Genomic DNA, 23,816 nt, shown 5'->3' with positions numbered 1-23,816 from the left:
ATCGGACTCGGATTATTCGGTATGCCCCCTCTTTTGCTGCTTTGTTGCAGAACTAATCTCGGATGCCTACCATTGGTTATATACCGCGTAGCGCCAACCGCAGGGCCTCAAAAAAGACGGTGAAATAGGGCCTTGCCCACACACCAAACCACCTAGGGTCCGAATACAACCGCTCCGTTCAAGGGTTCCGAAAACCACTTGCGCAAGACTTTAACTTCCAATTAGGGACGCATCCCAACAACCATATAACACATTTTCTCATCTTTCCATTACTCAAGTGCTCGAAAACCCAATACCCTCCCCATTAGGTTTCCCGTTGAGTTAAAAGTTTTAAGGCAAGGTTAGTCCAACTTACAAGATAATAATATCCCCATAAACATGCATCCTTAAGATGAGAAAGATAAATAACATAACATAACACATAAAATATCTTGCCAAGATATGATCATAACACATTTTCATGAATACCAGGACACAAAACATCCATACATAACAAATATTTCCAGATTTAATATCACATAAAGATTAAAATGAAAGGGCTAGTTTAGATCCTTCACCGGACTCGGTCTTCCTATGATTCGTAGAGAATTTGATCTAGTTTCTAGAACATTTTTCGGAAATGGGTTTGCTTTTCCAGATTTTAAGTTATTTAGAAAACATTCCAGCGCTGTCCAGATTCTGTCCAAACCCGTCGATCATTACGAATATTTGATTTTCTTACAAACCGCTTAATGTTTTTCAATGAAACCAATTTTATTTGAAAGCTAACTCCTTAGGAAAAATTTTGACCTAAAATAGAGGTCAAGAATAATTTTATACATTTTTCTGGATATTTTGAAAGTGGGTTGTAAAAACAGTTTCTAGGGTAGATGTCCAAAACAAGAAGATTTATAAGAAAAAGGTTCCACCCAAAGGAAAGTTTTCGTTTCTTTTGTGAAGAAAGCATGCTAACCAGCATATATTTAACTCAGAACGTTTTCTTGAAGGTGTGTCCTTGGAAAGTTGAGAGATTGATATGGAGAGAAAGATGGTTTTGTACCGAGATGGGAAAATACAAAAGAGATAGAATCAATACTCAACTCTTAGCATTTTTAACACAAGTAACTAATAAATAACAGATCTGAAACATTATCTAGAGCCCTAAGAACATGTATTTGAAAAAGGGAAAATGCAAGAGACGGTTGTGTTGTGGCTTACCTGCTAAGCTTTGAACAAGATGGCTCTCTTCTCCCTTCCTCTTCCTCTCAAAATTCCTCTCTTGTTCTCTTTCCTCTCCTTAGGTCAAATGTGGAAGTGTGAGAGTGTTGCTTGGTGATTATTATAGGCAACCTTGGTGTAGTTGGTATTGAAAGGTTGTCATTATAGCCTACTAGTTAGGATATGAAGGAACCACTACTTGAAAAAGAAAGGACCCTAGCCCACTAGTTAGGTTATGAATGAACCACTACTTTGAGATTTAAATAAACACTAATTGATATTAAATGAACACTAAACACTAATTGATATTAAATGAACACTAACTAGAATTAAATGAACTCTAGTTGGAATATGAATGGCCACTATTAAGGATATTCCTGTTTTGATAACACAACAAAAAAAAACAACATTAATCAACAAGATTCGAAATAATTCTCATAACTGAGGGGCTTTAAGCAATAATTAAAACCTTTTTTTTTTTTTAAAGAGAAAACATTTTTCAGGGCTTCACAACCTATCCCCCTTAAAATAATTTCGTCCCCGAAATTCAACTACATACTGCCTTCGAAAAGCTCGGGTAGTTTGCCTTCACCTAATCCTGGCGTTCCCAAGTAGATTCCTCAATTCCCCGATGACGCCATAGCACTTTTACCAAGTGAACCGTTTTGCCTCTAAGGTTCTTCTCTTGGCTATCCTGTATTGCTACCGGTCCTTCTTTAAATGTAGCATCTTTGTCAAGACTGATTTCGTCCCATTTGAGGACGTGTGATGAGTCGGCGATGTATTTTCTCAACATAGATACATAGAAGACGTCGTGTATCCCTGCTAACTACGGAGGTAGAGCTAGTCTATATGCTACTTCACCCACTCTTTCCAATACCTCAAAAGGCCCAATATATCGTGGTGATAGTTTTCCTTTTTTTTTCCCGAAACGTACGACTCCACGCCTAGGTTGCACCTTTAGGAAGACGTGATTGCCTACTTCAAATATCAATGGCCTTCTCCTCCTATCTGCATAGTTCTTCTGACGGTCTTGAGTAGTCTTTAACCGTTGTCAGATCAATTTGACCTTCTCAGTAGTTTCTAGAACAAGTTCGGGTCCTATTAGATTTGCATCTCCCACTTCCGCCCAACAAATCGGCGATCTACATGGTCGTCCATATAATGCTTCAAAGGGTGTCATACCAATGCTAGCTTGGAAGCTATTGTTATAGGCGAACTTAGTTAGGGGTAGGTGTCGTTCCTAACTTCCTTGAAAATCCATTGCACACGCTCTCAACATATCTTCGAGTGTCTGGATGGTGCGTTCAGATTATCCATCCGTCTGCGGGTGAAAGGTGGTGCTAAAACATAACTCAGTACCAAGAGCTTCTTGCAAGCTTCCCCAGAATCGAGAGGTGAACCAAGGATCACGGTCTGACACAATAGATACTGGAATTCCATGTAGTCGAATGATCTCTCCAATGTAGAGCCTGCACATGGATTCTAAAGTGTCGGTCATCCTATAAGGTAAGAAATGTGTTGACTTGGTGAGGCGATCCACTATTACCCATATAGCATTGCGCCCTCTAGGTGACTTAGGCAAACCTATCACAAAGTCCATTGTCACGTACTCCCACTTCCATTCGGCTATTGGTAGAGGTTGCAACATTCTCCCTGGTTTTTGATGCTCCGCCTTCACTTGTTGGCATGTTAGACATTTTGCCACGAATTTAGCCACCTCCTTTTTAATTCCATTCCACCAATATTGCCTCTTTAAATCTTGGTACATTTTAGTCCCTTCTGGATGTACTACAAATGCAGAATGATGACATTCCTTAAGTACCTTTTCTCGAAGTAACTCATCACCTGGTACAAACAATCTACCTCGGTATCTTAAACTCGCATCGGGGTGAATTTCCCAGTTGAGCATGGGTTCTCCTAATTCCAGACGTCCCTTGATATAGGCTACCTCTTGATCGTGGTTCTGGGCCTCCATGATCTCATTCATCAACTTAGGCATCACCTTCTGTGCACTAAGATATGCGTTTGCATCTTGAGATTCTATTTGGATCCTGAACTCATTGAGTGTCTTAACCATATCCCACTCTTTGATGGAGATCCTAGCCATCATCCCTCTGCTCTTACGACTGAGAGCATCTGCTACTACATTGGCTTTACCAGAATGATATGAGAGAGTGAACTGAAAATCCTCAAGATACTCCATCCATCGTCTCTATCTCAAGTTGAGGTCCTTTTGTGTAAATAGATACTTCAAACTCTTGTGATCTGTGAAAATCTCAAATTGTTCCCCATATAGGTAATGTCGCCATTGCTTTAGGGCAAAAACTACGGCTGCTAACTCCAGGTCATGTGTTGGGTAGTTACGCTCATGAGGTTTTAACTGCCTGGATCCATACGCGACTACCTTTCTAAAATGCATGAGCATGCACCCTAACCCTTCTTTAGACGCATCGCAATACACAGTATACCTCACTTCTCGTTCTGGGATGGTCAAAATTGGTGCACTAGTTAACCTCTTCTTTAACTCTTGAAAGGATTTTTCGCAAGCTTCGTCCCACTCATACTTTACTCCTTTTTGCGTCAAACGAGTCATTGGTTTGGCTAGTTTGGAGAAATCTTGGATGAACCTCCGATAATAACTGGCGAATCCTAAGAAACTGCGAATTTCTGACAGTTTTTGGTTGTTTCGAGTCTAATACTACCTCCACCTTGGTTGGACCCACCGCAATCCCATTCTCTGATACTACATGCCCTAAGAATTTTACTTCATTCAACCAGAACTCACATTTGCTTGCCTTGGCATATAACTGATTATCCCTAAGAACTTGAAGGACAGTCCTTAAATGTTGCTCGTGCTCTTCTTCAGATCTTGAATATACCAAGATGTCATCAATAAATACCACCACAAACTGATCGAGGTATGGTCTAAAGATCTTACTCATTAGGCTCATGAATACTGTCGGTGCATTGGTTAGTCTGAAGGGCATTACTACGAACTCATAGTGGCCATATCTAGTACGAAAGGCAGTTTTTGGTATGTCCTCCTCCTTGACTCGTAGTTGATGGTAACCTGACCTGAGATCGATCTTTGAATAGCACCCTGAGCCTCTAAGTTGGTCAAAAAGGTCATCAATTCTTGGGAGTGGGTATCGGTTTTTTAATCGTGACTCGATTAAGTCGACGGTAATCTATGCATAGCCTCAACGACCCATCCTTCTTCTTAACGAACAACACGGGTGCTCCCCATGGTGAAATACTTGGCCTAATGAATCCTCTCTGGATCTGTTGCTGCTGTGGTTGTGGTCTGGAGTAGGGCATTAGCGTCATGTTTCCTTTTTGGTTCCTCTGAGGTCCAACAAACGTCTGACTCCCTCTCCTCTTGTTCCAAGCCTTTCTAGCGTCTGTTACTTCCCTCTCAGACTCTAACGCCGTATCCAGCACCTCAGTAAATATGGGGAGTCGTTGCGGAAGAACTCTTCCCCTAATTGTAAGGTCTAACCCCCACTCGAACATCCTTGCCTTCTCCTCATCATTTACTACAAATCTAGTTGCGCAATAGGCTAGTTCTTCAAATTTTGCAGCATACTAGGTCACGGTCATGTTTCCTTGTTCCAGGTTTTGGAATTCCTTGACTCGCTCTCGACGGACCGTATTTGGAAAATATTTATTTAGGAACAGTTTCCTGAACTAGTTCCATGATAGGCTCGCTACGTCACGAGTGTTCTTGATTAACTCCCACCAGTGGTTAGCCTCATCATCAAGTTCGAATACTGCCAAAGCTATTCTATCAGCAGCCTCGGTTATGCCCATGGTGTCTAGCATTTTCTCTATCTTCTGAAGCCAGTTTTCAGCTACCTTTGGATCTGGCACACCAGTGAACTTTGGGGGCCTTTGCTTTCGAAACTCAGAAAAGAGTTAAGTCCTCTCATTCTGCCAATTGTTCCTTACTTGCCCTAATCCCTCCAAAATTTGATGTCCTGGATTATTGGGAATGTCAGCCCCTGTGGGGACGGGTCCGCGTTGGTTTCTGGGGTGGTTTCGTGCGTTGTTGCTGGTTCCGGCATAGTCATTAGCGCGCGTGTCCACCATTCTGTTCATGGCACGTGGTGAGTTGGTTCCAGTTTTAGAAAATCTTACTATTTAGATTTGAAATGAAAGTTCAGTTTCCTTAGAGTGTACTAAAACAAATAACAGTCAACAACATAGATCAACACATCATTCGTATATTATAATAGACATCATTCCAAAAGGGCTCATAATCGGAGTTACATTTAAAAGGCATCTACGCATTACAGAGTTCAGGCTGTCTTATTCTAAGGATCCCATCAGCAGATCTTACAAAAGTCTAGCTTTACTATTTCTCGAACTAGTTCTCGTTTCCCGACCAATCAAAGTCTTCTTCTGGATCTTCCTCAGCGAAGTCAGTGGCTTGGTTCGGAGAGTGGGGGGTGTACGTTGGTGAGGGGGGATTGTGTTTAGACGACACCTCTATAGGGTAGGCTGGGGTTACTCCATTCTATTTTGGTGGTTGCTCTATATTCCTTGGTTGATTGTTGCTTGGCCCTGATAACAAGATGCGTAGCTTTCAGCCTGAGTCGGTGGTCGGTGGTATGCTATGGTGGTCAAAGTTCGGTGTATCAAGGAGTCTATCCTCTGATCATCTTGCTCCATTTGGACCGCCTTCTTCGCTGCTCGGCTCAAAAATTGTAAGCGGCGCCGCACCAGAGACCTCTTCTGCTTCCACGTATAGCGGGAGTACTCCGTTTCCACCTTACGTATCTCCATTCTGATCATTTCCTCGGCGGCACTCACACAACGTCGACGGCTAAAGTTGGGGCTGACAGACATGGCCCTCCTTCCTTGCATACAAAAAGTACCCCACGAGTCGAGACTGATATCGCGTCCTGGATAGTCTCCCGCTAACATCCTAAGGTGGAAAAAAAAATTTATTTGTCAGTCTACCTTAAATATAGTGGCGTGATAGATAAAATAAGATAAAGGGGTAAGGGCTTCTACAGTCGCATATTGGGTTGCGTGGGTTAAGGGTTGAACCTAGGCTCTGATACCAAGTGTAACGCCCCAACCCTTCACATGTCATTGATATTGTCCGCTTTGGGCCACGCCCGCACGGATTTGTGCTTCCCAGTGGGTCACCCATCCTAGAACTACTCCAGCCTAAGCACGCTTAACTATGGAGTTCTAATAGGGATTTCACCACTAGAGAAAAGGCTTCGATGCTATATAAGGGTCCAAGTTTTACTTTTATAGCCCAGGAACTCCCCCCATTCCCGATGTGGGACACTGAGGCCTTACAATCACCCCCCTTAGGGCTGCACGTCCCCCCGTGCAGTAGCCTACCAGCTCACAAGCCCGCCCACATACACCAAGAGACGCCAGGGGCCCACACTCGGTACTTCGAAGAGTCGGCTCTGATACCATTTGTAACGCCCCAACCCTTCACATGTCATCAATATTGTACACTTTGGGCCACGCCCGCACAGATTTGTTCTTCCCAGTGGGTCACCCATCCCAGAACTACTCCAGCCTAAGCACGCTTAACTGGGGAGCTCTATTAGAGATTTCACCACTAGAGAAAAGGCCTCGATGCTATATAAGGGTCCAGGTTTTTACTTTTATAACCCAGGAACTCCCCCCTCCCATTCCCAATATGGGACACCGGGGCCTTACACATGTGGGATAGGTCACTTCACGGATTGCCCCGGTATCAAGCAACCGATCAACTTCTTCAACAACGGCGGTAATATCTCCGCGGCTGACTACCGGCTATTCTAAACAATTGGCTTACATTTTGGATCGACGTTTAAGCGATGGTGCGGCACGGATGGATCTACCCCCGGCATCTCATATGGCGACCATACAAATACATCGAGATTGCGGAGTAAGAAAGATAGTAGCTCTTGCCTATCGGATTTACTTTGGGAAGCACCAACCATGAAGAACTTGTCAAGATTCCCGTTGATTTCAACCCGATCCAGAGCTTCGATCGCCTTTTCACTGGGAAGCTGCCCAATGTCATCGAGGCTCCCCTGATCTGGCACCTAATTGAATTTACCTCTAACTCTCTCGATCTTTTTGCAGTGAGAAGATAACAAGCTTGCGCCGAATGCTGGTAACCTCGAATTTGCTCTATGTCGTGTTCAGTCAGAAAGCAAAGTAATTGATGATAGGTGCTCGGCACTGCCTGTATGGAATGCAACCAGGTTCATCCCATAATGAGATTATACGGCGAAGGAAGCTTGACAACCAGAAATTCGACGTCCAATGATCAAGAACCCGCCCGAACTGGCAATGTAATTTTACCCAAAAGGTATTCTAGATTAGCGTTGCAGCCGAATAGTGGGTAGTCAGCTGGAGATAGGTTCGACTTAGTGAGGCCGAGTTGAACAAAGGACTTGTAGTACATTATTTCTGAAGTACTTCCCTGATCAATGAGCCCACATTTAACGGTAAATCAGTTTACGCGTAGTTCAATGACTAAGGGATCAGTGTGGGGGAGTGTCACGCCGACCAGATCAAAATCATCGAAACTAATATTCCTGGCATCATGTGGCCGTTTGGCTGGTGTGATCTGCTTTTGGGGGTTCAGCTGCAGCTGAATTGTATGTACCGCTGATGCTGTCGGCAAACTATATATCATATAAATTGTGCCGAGGGGAGGTGAACCCTGCAGCAGAGCTATGGCTTTTATCGAGTTGTTCTTTCGGACGTGTTGCATGAGCCGACCATCTTGCACCAGCTCTTCAAGGTGGTCCTTCAAGGCATAACAATCATCAGTGTCATGACCATGGTCTTTGTGATATTCGCACTGCTTATCCCATCTCCTTGTGTCGGGAAGCCCCATCATTTTAGGCGGCCATTTAAAGAACGGTAGGTGTTGAACTTTAGACATAACCGTACTGATCGGCTCCATTAACTCCGTCTATTTCTTGTCCGCGCACCTTATGCGCCTACTATCCACTTAAAGCTGCTCATTAGCCCGATGTGAACATTGGTCATTTGATCGGTGAGAATCCCGTCGTCTATCTCGTTTGGCCCGATTTTGTGATTCAGGGCTCTATGGTGGTATAGCGTTTACTAGCTGCATGATTTCAGACGTGGCCAGCTTACTGGTTTTGTGCCCGGCTTTGACCCGTAGGGCATTGTCTTCCACTTTGCAATATTCCTCGACTTTTTTCATTAGCGACCAGACTATTTTTGGGGGCCGTCTAGTCAAGGAGCTACGGAGGGCACTATCGAGATGCAACCCCATCTTGAAGGCGGTAATGGCCATGGATTCATTGCAGGCATCATCTACTAGATTAAAACATTCCCAATAGTGAGCCGAATACGCTCGTAAAGTTTCCCCTGGTTGGATTTGCATTGCCCAGAGAGAATCGGCTTGCTTTGGCCAGACCTCATTAGTGATGAACCTTGCCCTGAAAGATTTTTGAAGTTGATGGAAGCTCTTAATCGATGCCGGTTCCAATTTATAATGCCATCTGATGGCCAATGGTCCCAAACTGCTAAAAAATATTCGGCACATGAGGGCCTCGTCATCTGCATGCAACGTCATGGCTTGCTTATAATGACGGATGTGATCAGTGGGATCCGATTTTCCGTTGTACAGGGTGAACGATGGAGCTTTGAACTTCTTGCGTAGTACTACCCTTGCGATCCGTTGCACAAAGGGGTCGTGTTGGTCCTCTTCATCCGAATCATTTCTTCTTCGCTTATTCCGTGCACATGGACTTCCTTCGGAGGAAGTGGAGGTTTCGACGCATCCCTTCTTTTTAGATTCTGGAGAGGATGAGTCAGAGTCACTGCCACTATCTTGTCTCTGAACTCGAGATTGTCGACCATCTTTTTTCTAAGGTCATCCCGAATCTTGGCGTGCCATTTGTTGGGAGGACAAATCCTGTCGAAGGCGCTCTGTAGACACCCCTATTTTGACCGCCCTTAAGACTTGGGCACTATTGATGGTTCACTTGGTGAAGAAAGGTGTGTAGGGGAAAGGTTCAGTTTCTTTGGCAAAGAGAGAGAGTCAAATCCCAACTTCATACCCCTTTTGGACCAAAACAATCTTGATCAAAAGATTTTAGACCTTGAAACCCTCTCTTTCAAAATGTTTTGAAAATAAAGTTCCTACGATGTTCCGACACTCGCATTTCGTTAAATGTTGCGCTTTTCTGTAAACCGAGCAAGGACAGAGTGAAAATGAATGAAAGAGAGATGAAATCTTTAAAAAATCTTTCAAAACACCTTGTTTAGGGGTCTGGAGTTGACGAAAATTGGAGAAGAGGAAAGAAACCAAGTTGAAGAAGAAAATGGGCATGAACCGTTAAGAGAGAGTCGAGCAGCCCTCGCTGAATCAAGACTATTCATTTGCATACTTGGATTTCAGCTATGAGGCCACCACCATTGGAAAGCTTACTTCTGGGGCTTCATTTAACACTCAATAATCTCCTAAAGCCAAGTCTAGATGGGGGAGATATGGTTAGTTGAAGTAGGGCATCAATCCGGTTGGACCGAAACTGCGCGGCTTCACCAAAACAGGCATAACTTTTTGCACAGGTCGAATTTTGATTCAAGGCTGGTGCCATTGGAAAGCTAACTTCTGGGGCTTCATTTTGGACACGAGTCAACCAGTTTTTGATATTGGAGACCACCTGGTGACCACTTTTATTTCCGAGAGACCACTTTTTGTCCTAAAAAACTAGAAAAAGTAGAAGGCCGACCAGAAAAAGTGGTCGGCGAACCACTTTAACTGGTCGGCGGCCTTCCTGTATATTTTACAGAGTCTGTGGATGCCAGTTGTGCCAGCTGGAGGGCACAGACTGTATCCTCCATACACGTGTATGGAGGGATTGCTTGGGGCTCTTGGCTTCCTCAAGAAGCTTGAGACTTGTTTCTCTATAAGAGAGGAGGCTTCTCCCCCTTCTCCAGGTTCTGAAGTTGGCTAAGGGTGATAGATACATCTTCCTCTCTATATTCTTCTCTCCCTCTATATTTTGTGCCTTAAAGAGTGCTATTCCTTCACTTTTGCGCTATAACTCCTAGCCACACACCACCATATTTGAGCTGAGATCCTTGGAGGTGGTTTTTGGGTCATAAGAGTTGGTTTTGGGCTGGAGGAATTACTGTTGTTGCAGTGCTTCAAGGGTAACCCCTTTTCTCCTCTTTAAGCTTTGTTTTTGGTTACTCTAGCCATATTTGCATGATGATTTGAGCTTAACTTTACACTAGAAAAAGTTCTTTTTTTCAGTCCTTGTGATGTTTGTTTAAGGCCCTTTTGGTGCTGAGGGTCATCTTCCCTCTTGCATGCCCTATTTGGCTTTGTTTTGTGCCATGCCATAAGGCCTTTGAGTCAATCCTTGCATGGCCTTTTAGCCACTAAAATCCAGTGGATTTTCAGTGGTTGGCATGTGGTTTTGAGGCCCTAAATCAGAGAGGGGTGACCCTGTCTCTTTTGGTCTTGTTTGCTTGTATTTTTGGCCTATCAAAGGAGCATATGTTTTCATAATTTCAAGGCTTGTTTCAGGCACTTTTTGGTGACTTTTAGGGCCTTCCTAGACTCTGTCTATGGCTGGTTTGGTCACCTTGGGTTTGCCTCTTGCATGTGTAGAGTAATCCCTTTTGTGACTTATCAAAGTAGCATGTCATTCTTGCATGTATTGGTCATATTTCAATGGGTTTTTGGTCATCATTTGGCATGGCATGACTCTGTTTTCAGCTGGTTTGGTAGCCTCTGACATGCTTCATATGCTTGTAGTGTAAATCATGTTTACTAGCTTAGAATGCATGATGTTTTGGCCCTCTATTCTAGCATATTTTGGCCATGCTCCAACCTAGTTTTGTTCATATTTTGGGCTACCACAGCTCTGGTTTAAGGCCTCTTGGTCGAAAGATGCTTGCCATGCATGCTTGTAATGTAATAGCCTTGACTAGTTTCGAGTTTTGAAGTCCCTTGCATGCTTAACTTGAGGTATTTTCATGTTTTGGCATCATTGAGAATGATATTTCAGAGCATATAGGGCTGTCTTACTTTCGTGTTTTCCACTCTTTAAGTGCCCTTGAGAGTTGTGCTTTTATACCCTATTTTGTGAGCCATTGCATGAGCTCCATTTTTGTGCCTTTCAAGCCATCATCCCAACTCATTTTGCTACTGTTTTGGGCCTGCATAGGGTCTATTTGGAGTTGGTTTGGCCATTTGAGCATTGCCTTGCATGCCTATAGTGTAATACACTTCACTAGTTTCGATGCTTGAGCCATTCAACATGCATTACATGAGTTATTTGCACAATTCAAAGTTATTTTGTATGCCATTTTAGAGCTGAAACATGTGTCATTGCACTCCATATTTCATCCTTTCAATGCGTTTGGAAAGTTGTGTTTTGTGCCTTAGACTTGGGGCCGTTGAATTGTGCATGATCGTATGTGTTTTGACGCCTTATTTCCACCATCTATTGGCCACTAATTTGGGTGTGGCTGAGACCCATCCATTTTGGTTTAAGTCCATTTTGCATTGAGTATGCCATTGCAGTTCATAGCATTGAGTATGCCATGTTGTCGCATGATTGATCAGTGCATTGTGCATGCCATGTTCATCTTATTGTGTATGTTAGTTTCTACGTGCATTGTGTATGCTAAGTGTCACGTGCATTGAGTATGCCATTGTTAGTTCATAGCATTGTGTATGCTAGTTGCATGTTTGCATGTTATCCCTTGCATGGTTGCACGGCTTAGTTGCATTGCATTAAGATTGCATGCTAGAGTTGCATTGGTGCATGCCTTGTTTGTTGCATTGTGTTTGGAATAGGGGTTAGTCCAAACACGGGGAACGAGGGACGTTTCATGCTTCAAATGATGAAACGTACCTCGATTCCCGGTCGCCGACACTCTTGACTATCCATGACGGAGTTGTTGGCTTTAGGTGCTTGTATGTGCATTCATTTCACATTGAGTCGTGCAATTCGACTCCTCGGCCATCATGCATCGAGATGCGTGATTGGTGGCCCGAGGGTCGAGAACTACACTCCCTTGAGCTTATGTAATGATAGGGAAGGTGGTTCTGCATACACGTGTTGTAAATACTTTGCCATGCCCCTCTCTTGCTCTCTGTGCAGCAAACCAGAAATCAGTAGCAGCAACTGGTCGGCCGACCAGATTAAGTTGTAGGCCGAGCACTTGGTCGGCAGGTGGTCTCCATTGACAAAAACTGGTCGACAACCCTCCCTCAGATTCCCTTGGTGGACTTTCAGCCTTCTAGAGCTTTTTGCAGTATTCTAAGACCAGTTGCAAACAGAGGCAAGTTGGGGTATCGCGATGGATTTCCGAGCGAGGCGACTCGAGCATGCATGCATCTTTGTCATCCAAAGCAGAGCTGAGGCAGCCTACATCATATAGTTTATATGCTTATTTAATTGCTAATTTAGTTAATTTGTTAATTTGTTAATTTGTTAATTAGTTAGAGTTGTGTAATATTTAACTGTAGCTTTTTATTCATTCCGTTGTGTAATAACTAGTTTAATTAGATTAGCTTAGATTAGCTAGTTGGTTCTGTATTATTCATTCGGACCCTCCGTCGAGAGGGCACACCTGTTGTAAATAAGTGTACGTGTGTCTGATGCATGTCTTCCAACCCCCATTTCTTTCTCCCTTTTATTTACCTGCTTACGGTGGTTAGTTTTAGGGCATGTTTCAATTAGCATCCATTCATCTGTCCTGCATGCACCAGGCTTGGCGCATCATGCTAACTGCATTGTATTTCAATTCCTGTTTGAATACATGTATCGAATCGCATTTCACATGACATTTTAGAATAGCCGAGCCTATCTTAGTTGCATTTTGTATGTGTTGCATTAGGCATTCTTGACATAGCTAGGATCATGCATTGATTTCTAACATAGCTTTTGTTTTGACTCGGAGTACTCGATAAGTGTTTATGCTTTAGTATCCTTGCATGTGTGTGAGTGATTGCCATGATAGCATGCTTGCCATGAGGCTAACTGCTTATGTGATATAACTGCCTAAATGCCTGTGGGTGAAGGTTGGGTTACTTGAATTGGAACAATTCATTGATTGCGAGTTTTAAGCCCACTTGGGAGTTGCAAATCACCATGTTTTCTAAGCCCACTTGAGGGTGGCAAAATTCGCAATTTAGCCTACTTGCGAGTAGCAAACCACTTTAAAAAACAAACACGAGATGTTTTGTTCCAACTCAGGCGATCCAGTCTATACTTGTTTGCCGTGTGCATAACATAGTAATTCTAGGCTAAATAATCGGAATAAGGGTGCATGTGTTTTCAAAAACAAGGTATCATGTTTAGTAATGGCTGATCTTTGATCGGGCGAGCGGGGGTGCTCATTGCATGACCTTCCCCTCTCGTACCCAAGTTCCCGAGCCGAGGCAACTTTGGTGATGACGGACACGTGGCCTTAGGCACGAGTCAGGGTTTCTTAAATTCCCACAAAATAAAATATTTAGGTGGTGACTCTGTATCTGGTAAAGCAGTCCATGTTTGGCACTTCTATCTAAAAATCAGTTTTTGAAAATGATTTGCCGGATTTGGATTCTTTGGTGATTTATCGATCTTGCATTGCACTTTGTGAGATTAGATTCAGAACCGTGACATTGAGTACGAACTGTAGTGAGCCCAATGAACAAAATAGGATTTTCTCGGGACGTTCGGGTGCGTCTACAGTTTCTGGCGACTCTGTTGGGGAGTTAGAGAACTTGACTCGAACTCATGATATCATGTTTTGATTACACTTATGTGTCTCTTTGCTTTGCATTTGCATTGGTGCGCCTAGGACACTGTGTTTGCCATCTGCTATTCCTGAATGGTTTGCTAGAGGATCGCTTTGAGAAGCGTGCCACAAGGCTGACCGGTTACGGGCTCTGCCACAATGGGAACACAAACCCCTATTTTTACCGAGGCACCATTTTTGACCATTCAACCTAGTGCATATCGGAATCCATAGTGACTATTCCAAACTAGGACAGGTTGCTTTTCCGATTGTAGGTTGTTTGAAACCGCTGCGTGCGTAGTGAAACCCTAGTTCTTGACGAAACCCTACCCCTCCATAGGGGTGTTTTGGCTCTCACTTGCTTGCTATGTGCTTTTAGAGTGTGTCTCTATAGGGAATGCATGTATCAGTTTGCGAGTCTGGGCATCAGGCCTGTGGGCATCAGTATTTGGGGAATCAGTTTTACCTGAGGGTATCGGTTTACAGGCAGAATTTGGGGCAGAATTCAATAGAGAGCGCAGTCATTCAGCTATGCTTATATCTGTTCTGGTAAAATTAGGCTAAGATGTTGTCTGTTTTCTCTTTTGCTAGGTAGTCTTGGAATCATAGCTTCAGAAGGCTCCGATATCCCCCAGATTCATTGGACTTGTGTTGATAGACTTTGTCAGGTCAGAGATTCAGTTCAAGGGAAACCAGTGTTACCTCCGCTGAGGCAAGGCAAAGAAAGGCCAGTCAGGGCTCACCGGTTCATCTGATCCGTCAGTCACCAATGGCATCACCTTTATTCAAACTTAGCAGGCCGTGATGGCACAGGGTTCGGAAGAATTTGTGGCCGTGATAGCAGCGTTAAATCAGGGAACTGCCATGCAGGATGAGACCAGTTCTGAAACGCAACACCCATCTGGGGCATTTGCCTCACATCCAGCCTCGAGACCCCAGCTGAACTTTGACCCACTTCCGCCAGCTGAAGATTTGCAAGGTCTAGATCCTCGAGAAGGGTTGGCTCAAGCCCGAGTTTTCAGACCTCTGGTGTAGCCTAATGAGAGGCCTTATCCCCTTGATGCTAATGACCTCGGTCCGACCGCGGTGAAAATTATGAACCTTGAGAAGCAATTCAAAAAGGCACAGGGCCTTAACTCCATTCCCGACATTGAGGATGGGTACACCGAGGCTGCCGTACGGCTCCCAGACAAATTCAAAATGCCACATATTGACCGTTTCGACGGGTCTGGGGATCCTATGGTACATATCTGACTTTTCTTGGATCTCCTGAAGCCAATGGGTCTGACTAAGCCATAGAAACTCTCTCTGTATGGAAGAACCCTGTCGGGCATAGCAGCCGCTTGGTATGCCAAGGTGGAGAATACAGTGAAGCAGAACTGGGAAGATTTGGCTGAGACATTTGTCGATCAATATTCCTACAATACCCAAGTTGCAATGACTATGCAAGAGCTTGAAACGAACCCACCAGAACCCAACAAAGCCTTTTGTGGAATTTGTTGCAAGGTGGAGAGCGAAGGCAGCATAGATGACAGATCGCCCTTCTGAGAGGGATCAAGTGCGGATAGTGGTATGAAACCTCGAGCATGATATGTTGCAAAAGTTGATAGTCGCTCCACTATTCACTTTCAAAAGTTTGCATGAACTGGGGGTTCAGGTCGAGAATGCGTTCAATAGTGGGATCATTCCCAGAAGAAGTGAACCAAGTAGGAGGGCAATTTCAGGGAGTGCCAATGCTAGTAGTCGCGTTATTCCCAAACCCACGGAAATCAATACAGTTGCCACAGCCGACCCTTTTGCCAATCCAAGCCTACAAACCGCCGGCCCAGCCCGAGCTCAGGGCAGAACTTTCACCCCCCACTATATGAGCCTGACTAGCGCGCTAAAAGTCTTAATGGAAAGAGGGTATCTCAAACCCCTCGATCCTCAACCTCTGCCTGACCCACTCTCAGCTAGATATAACCCCTCCAGGTACTGTGTGTACCACCAGCAGCGCGGTCATGGCACTGACCGTTGCTACCGACTTCGTCATGAGGTCCAAAATCTCATCGACAACCGGACAATAGCTCCACCTTTAGACCCCAATGACCAAGTACCTCATCCACATCTCAATCTAATCCACACACTGGCCGTTCCTTACAACCCCAGCATATACATCACCCCAGTCCATCTACCCAAGCCTGAGGTGTTTATTCCAGAAAGCATGGACTTATGCATGATGAACGCACCTGAACCCCAATCATCTCAAACCCATGAACCCACTACTTCTGAGCTAATGAGAATGATTAGAGATCTTCAGAGAACTGTGGCAAATTTGGCCTTCGGAATATTGGCTCCATCATCGACCACATCACAGGCTAGAAGTTTCAGCCCAAAAGGCTCCTTGATCTTGGGGCAAGCTACAATTGAAAAGGGTCAACCTGAATCCATCTCAAATCTGGATGGTGGCATGTCAGCAACAATCGGGCTTCGCTCTGATATAGCGACCCAATCCTTTGGCCAAGTTGAGGCAAGTGGTAAGAACAAGGTAGAGGCAGGCATTGGTCCCCATGAACACCTTCAGTGGGCTGTGGAGGCTTTGAGAGCCGATGGGCTGAACAAACAGCAAGTAATTGCAGTTGTTACAAAGATTGTGGAGGATACTTTCGTCACTCAGAATGAAAGCAGTTCAAAGCAAGGGGAAAACCGGGAGAAGGGCAGTTGTACCAGAAACGATCCTATTAGCCCTAATCCTCCACTCGGAAGAGATCAGCAAACCAGGCCAGCACCTGCCAATCCTTTTGCCGGTGCGTCCAGTAAAAATCCACAAACCTTGAAGTACCAACCTCGAGGTCAGAGGGTCTTCCATGCCCTCTATATGCCTTTGTCCAAAGCTCTCCAAATCCTTGTTGGATAAGGCCATCTCAGACCCCTTGAGCCTCAGCCTCTCCCGAATCCTCTTCTGGCTACGCATGATACTGCCCAGTACTGTGCCTTCTATCAACAAACCGGTCATGGCACTGACATGTGTTTTCGTCTTAGCCACGTAATACAAGATCAGATTGACGACGGGGTCATCACCGTACCCAGTCCTGCAAAGTCTATTGGCACTGGATCAGTGAACTTGGGGGATAATGTGACCATGTGATCGGGGGATGAACCAGCTGCGGGTGGCGCTCGATTTACTCCAGATGTGGGAATGGCACGCACTGTTTTGAGCAATATGTAAATACTAGTTTTTGCACTTTCTGACTTGGGTACTGGGTCAGTCTTGTTATATTGTATTGAGTCAGTCCTTTTGTACTGGGTCAGTCGAGTCAGTCTTGTTGTATTAAGTCCGTCTTGTTGTGTCGGAGTCGGGTGATTATGGGGATGTTACCTAGGGCATCACTATTTTGTTTTGCGTTTGTCTTTTTGAGTCTATTTCTGCCGTGGAGCCAGTTACACCAATATATCTGAATGAAACAGCAGTGATTTTCACGCTCTTGTGTTTGCTGCTGCTTTGAACCTGTTGTGCCAACAAGTCTAGAATGAAATGGCGGAGCATCTCACCTGCTCTTCTGCACCTTTAAATCATTGCATTGACCTAAGTTTTTCAAAACCCTTTGAACATTGTGATGAAAATGAAGAGGAAGGAATTCCTCGGGATTTGTAAAAATTTGATCAATTGAGAGATAGAAAGGCATGCTAAGCCCTTAATGAATGAAATCATGCTTGTTAGTGTGAGTACTGAGAAGGATCCTGGCTTGATCCAGATTGGTTCTGCATTGTCTTCAGCGCGAGCGATTTGTCGCTTTCTTAAAAGATTTCAAAAAATATTTTGTGCGGTCCTGCGAAGACCTGTGTGGAATCACTCTTGAGATTGTGCAGCCTAGGATCGCTCTCAACCTTGAGATTCAACCCCTTTGCACTCAAAACCTTGAACTTAGGTTCAGAATGTTCAACGGTCAACCACAATGTGAGGCCTGTGTGGCCAGATTCGAAGCAACCCTCGAACTAAGGGCAAGAAAGTCAGATCAAGAAGGTCAAACGTCGTCAAAAGAAGTTTGCAAAGCTAGATCAAAAGCACCCCTCGAAGTAGAGGTAAAAAATATCAGACGTGCTCGAAGAGCCGAAAATGGATCATTCTGCAAATCAATGAAGACTGGCAAGAATGCCAAATCCCAAAAGGGAGGAAAGAAGAAAGTTTGTGCTGAAGGACAACTGAGTTCCTATCCACAACACTAGGGGCAAATTCAGCCCCCATTGGATGGACTCCTACATCATCAGTGAACATCAGCCATTCTCCTGGATTCAGATGACTTCAGGATCTCAAAACCATTTGACATGGACAAAGCTACACTTTTACCCTTGAGAGGCTCGCTGGGCCGAAAACCCGGAAGGGTGACCCAGGCAAAAGTTAGAGCAAGAAAAAGAACAAAAAGAACAAACAAAAGAACAATGCAAAGAATGAAAAAAAAAAAGAAAAGAAGAAAAATGAAGAAAATGAAAGGAAAAGATAAAAAACAAAAAAAAGAAGAAACGAATTGAAAAGAAAAGAAGAACATAGCTTGTAAGGTTGAAAACCTGAAAGGGCAGCCTCGACAAAAGTTAGAGCGCAAAAGGAGAGGTTAATACATGAGTGTACCTTAACTCGAACTACGTAAGGCTTGATTCCCACCTTTAGGATACGTAGGCAACTTCATTCTGAAGTCCGGCCGTAAAACACTTCAAATTCGACTGTGTCCGAAAATTTGGTCATCTTTGTCTTCTCTGTATCCAAAAATTTGGTTATAATTGTCACTGTGAGGACTCGTTGCCACGTGCTGCGGTGCTATTCCGACTAAGGGCAACTTTCCGTTGCCGCGTAGTGTTGCGGTGCTATTCAGACTAGGGGCAACTTTCAATTGCCATGCAGTGTCGTTCAGACAAGGGGCAATTTTCCTTCAGATTTGAGGTTGTGCATCTCAAGAGTAGGTTCCGTGCTCGTTGAACAGTGGTCGTTTGCAAAAATAGTTCTTAAGAATTTTTACTGAGGTTGACTAATTTTTTCAAAAATTATTCTATTTTTCCAAAACTGGACCATTTCTTGGACCCAAAAAAGGAAAATTTTCAATGCTCATAGCCTGACTTGCATGATTTTAAATCAGAAAGTTGAACAAGCATGTTAATCTAACTCTCATATTGGTCAAAAATATTTTAGTAGAAAACCAAAACAAAAAATGGTCAAAATGATGAATTGGGAGCACAGTTAAGTCAGGTGTTCAACCTTTTCCCTATTGTCAGCACACTTGCCAGGAAGGGCATTCTACTTGCCAGAAAAGGGCACAGCTGAAGCTAACAACAAAGGGGCTAAAAGCTCTCTCATCCTCCGAGCAACGAGGTATCAAGCTAAGTGCGAAGCACGAACCGGAATGGATCAAGATATTCCACTCCCTCATCTGGACAGATCTGATCACGTCCAAACTCCCCAGCAAAACATCGTCTACCGATGTCAGCTGCAGATTTGCTACACACCCAGTTGTAGCGCAACCTCTCAGTGGGAGGAACTCACTGGCCGTGAGAGGAAGAAAGAGAATCTAGCAGCATGCTAGGGGCAAGAGCCCGCAATTTCTTGTTTATCCATCAACCACCTAGGGGAGGGATAAAAAATGAGAGATTGAAGAATAGAGAGATGTACGCTGAGAGAAAAAGTGAGGAAAAGGGTTTTTCAGAAAAACAGAGCCTGAGGGCCGAGTGATGTGAGAATCACAAATGAGAAAGTGTGGGAAACAATACCCGGAGAAATTGGCTCCTCGTGCACCGAGAGGTATCTTGCCTTTGTAACACAGCTAAGTGTTGTGTTTGTGTGTTTTTGTTTGTCTCGATTCTTGTTTTGAGTCGTTTGAGTGTCAATAGATGTGTTTAGGTTGTTTTACCTTGTTTTTCCTTTGTTGAGTGGTGTTTAGGTTGTTCCACCTTTGTTTTTCGTTGCTGAGTCATTTTGGCTGTGGTCAGTTGTAGGCTCAATACCTAGTTGAGAACCCTTTTCCCATTTCAATTAAAAAATGAATCGTTTTGTGCTCAAAGTGTTGTGTCGTTCTCCATATTTGTGCAAAACAGGATTTGTTCTTTCATAAAACCGTAGGGTTCAACCCAGTTCGTGTGAGGACAGTAAAACCAGGACCTATCTGAAGCTATATGGGTTCCAGACTGCAAAACAAAAGAAAAGAAGGAAAATTAGAGCATCTTAGTGTGTTTTGACTTCGGCACATGCCGTGATTGTACTCCGGATGTACCTCTTCAGGCCTTGTCAGTGCTCCAAAGAATGAGTGTGCCTCTACTCCAAGCTTAAGCCTGCTTCAAGTCAGAATGGCAATTAAAGCAACAGCAGATGTTATCTCTTGCCAGTATAAACAGGGTGTACCCTTTTCGAGCTGAGTGTGTTGCAAAGCCCTCCGAGAGATAAATCGGCGGCACCAGAGTACATGTTTGATGCCCCTCTATTGCATAGAATGTGCACTTTCATGTACGCTTCTGTTTTATGCGTGCCACGCATCATTATGAATCATGCATAGAATATGCTTTCAATGTTGCATAGAATATGTTTTGCTTTCAATCATGCATAGAATATGCTTTCAATGTTGCATAGAATATGCCTGTCTCATGCATAGAATATGCTTTCAATATTGCATAGAATATGCTTTCCATGTTGCATAAAAAATGCCCCCATACTTGCACAGAAGATGCATTTTATCGCATTTCTTTTGTGCACCTTCCTCGAACTTTCTTGTGCATTGTATCTCTCTCGCACTATCTTGTGCACTTTCACATTTCATATCACTCACACTGTCTTGTGCACCTTGTGGTTGTGTTTCACTCGCACTGTCTAGTGCATTTCAAATCACTAGCACTCTCTTGCACATCGCACTATTTTGTGCAGTTTACACTCGTGCTTTTTGCGCATCGCACTGTTTTGTGCATTTTATCACTCGCGCTTTCTTGCTCATCGCATTGTTTTGTGCAGTTTACACTCGTGCTTTCTTGCACATCACACTGTTTTGTGCAGTTTATCACTCGCGCTTTCTTGCGCATCGCACTGTTTTGTGCAGTTTACACTCGCGCTTTCTTATGCATCGCACTGTTTTGTGCAGTTTACACTCGTACTTTCTTGCGCATCGCACTGTTTTGTGTAGTTTACACGCGCTTTTTCTTGCGCATCGCACTGTTTTGTGCAGTTTACACTCGCGTTTTCTTGCGTATCGCACTGTTTTGTGCAGTTTACCACTCTCGCTTTCTTGCGCATCGCACTGTTTTGTGCAGTTTACACTCGCGCTCTCTTGCGTATCGCACTGTTTTGGGCAGTTTATCACTCGCGCTTTCTTGTGCCTCGCACTTTCTTGTGCAATTTACACTCGCGCTCTCTTGCGCATCGCACTATTTTGTGCAGTTTATCACTCGCGCTTTCTTGCGCATCACACTGTTTTGTGCAGTTTACACTCGCGCTCTCTTGCGCATCACACTGTTTTGTGCAGTTTATCACTCGCGATTTCTTGTGCATCGCACTATCTTGTGCATTTCATTACTTGCTCTCTCTCATCTTGCATAGAAAATGCTTGTGGCACTTGTTAGTGCATTGCATCGCGCTATCTTGCGCACCTTTCCCGCACTTGTTAGTGCATTGCATCGCGCTATCTTGAGCACCTTACCTGCACTTGTTAGTGCATTGCATTGTTCGTACTTTCTTGCACATCTTACCTGCACTTGTTAGTGCATTGCATTGCTCACGCTATCTTGCGCACCTATCTTCTTGGCAGTGTTTTATATATTCACTCTGCATCGCACTGTCTTGTACACATTGTTTTTTTTTGTATCATTCGCACAGTCTTGTGCACTCCCTGGTCTGGGAGACCTTAAATCCTTTAGTCTAGGAGACTTTAAATCTTGGATCTTCATTCGCACTGTCTTGTGCACTCTCTGGTCTAGGAGACCTTAAATCCTCTAAAGGTGCAATTCCTTTGGTGTTTGTCGTGCCCGAACGACTTCCAGTGGTCCGGTATAGCCACCTGCCTGTGTTTGCGGTGAGTTCCTAGGAGACCAACTAAGACGGTAGAAACTAGAGTTCGAATGGCTCATGCCTAGAATGCAAAGGTTCAGGATTTCCGAGACTAAAGTCTGGTTTAATTCCCAGGGATATATCCTCGGCTTGAAATCTGTATGGCAGCCCCATAGATTGAGATAGCATATGTATGCGCCTCGATTCTAGATACTGAACCAACCTAGTCTGTCACCTTGTTAGAGAATAGGGAAAGCTGGGACCATAGCTAAGGAGAAAAGTAAGACCTACGGTTCAACCGAGAAGAACGGGAGATCCCCCAGTAGCATAAGGTGAGTCATCACCAATTGCCCCTGTAAGATACCTTCACTTCCTAGCTATTACATTGCATTTTTACATTGCATTGCATTGCATAAATCCTGAATTTCCAAACCGGCTTCGCGCAGCGTACAAGTCCAATTATCAAACTGGCTTCGCGTAGCGTATAAGTCTAATTATCAAACCGGCTTCGCGTAGCGTATAAGTCCAATTATCAAACCAGCTTCGCGTAGCATATAAGTCCAATTATCAAATACCGGTTAACAATAGTAGGTGTGCCTGTCTGTTCACACCACCCAAATCGGCTTTGCATAGTGTATAAGCACAATTATCAAAATCTTCCTGCATAACATTTTGCATCCTGCCCCTGAACTACGCTAGTTTGATTCCTTGCAAAGGGATACGTAGGCAGCCTACGGGTTCAACCAACTACATCTGTATGTTGTTTGTTTGTCCAAGTCTTCGGCCTTGTCAAAAATGGGTCGTCTCTGGACTTTGACATTCACTCCCGTCACTTCTTGACTTCTGAGTTCTGTCAAAGAGGGGCAACTGTAGACACCCTATTTTTGACCGCCCTTAAGACTTGGGCACTATTGATGGTTTACTTGGTGAAGAAAGGTGTGTAGGGGAATGGTTTAGTTTCTTTGGCAAGGAGAGAGAGTCAAATCCCAACTTCATACCCCTTTTGGACCAAAACAATCTTGATCAAAAGATTTTAGACCTCGAAACCCTCTCTTTCAAAATGTTTTGAAAATAAAGTTCCTACGATGTTCCGACGCTCGCATTTCGTTAAATATTGCGCTTTTCTGTAAACTGAGCAAGGACGGAGTGGAAATGAATGAAAGAGAGATGAAATCTTTGAAAAATCTTTCAAAACACCTTGTTTAGGGGTTTGGAGTTGAGGAAAATTGGAGAAGAGGGAAGAAACTAAGTTGAAGAAGAAAATGGGCATGAACCGTTAAGAGATAGTCGAGCAGGCCTCGCTGAATCGGGCCTATTCATTTACATACTTGGATTTCAGCTATGAGGCTACCACCATTGGAAAGCTTACTTCCGAGGCTTCATTTTGCCCTCAAGAATCTCCTAAAGCCAAGTCCGGATGGGGGAGATATGGTTAGTTGAAGTAGGGCATCAATCCGGTTGGACCGAAACTGCTCGGCTTCACCAAAACAGGCATAACTGTTTGCACAGGTAGAATTTTGATACAAGGCTAGTGCCATTGGAAAGCTAACTTCTGAGGCTTCATTTTGGACACGAGTCAACTAGTTTTTGGCATTGGAGACCACTTTCCGACCACTTTTATTTCCGGGAGATCACTTTTTCTCCTGAAAAACCAGAAAAAGTAGCAGGCCGACCAGAAAAAGTGGTCGGCCGACCACTTTAATTGGTCGGCGGCCTTCCTGCATATTTTACAGAGTCTGTGTATGCTAGCTGTGCCAGCTGAAAGGCACAGACTGTATCCTCCATACACGTGTATGGAGGGATTCCTTGGGGCTCTTGGCTTCCTAAAGAAGCTTGAGAGTTGTTACTCTATAAGAGAGGAGCCCTCTCCCCCTTC

The sequence above is a fragment of the Camellia sinensis genome, chromosome 9 (genome assembly GCF_055761805.1).
Source record: "Camellia sinensis isolate YWXY chromosome 9, ASM5576180v1, whole genome shotgun sequence".
NCBI classification, from domain to species: Eukaryota; Viridiplantae; Streptophyta; class Magnoliopsida; order Ericales; family Theaceae; genus Camellia; species Camellia sinensis.
The sequence above is the reverse complement of the archived record's forward strand: the minus strand, read 5'-3'. Positions refer to the sequence as shown.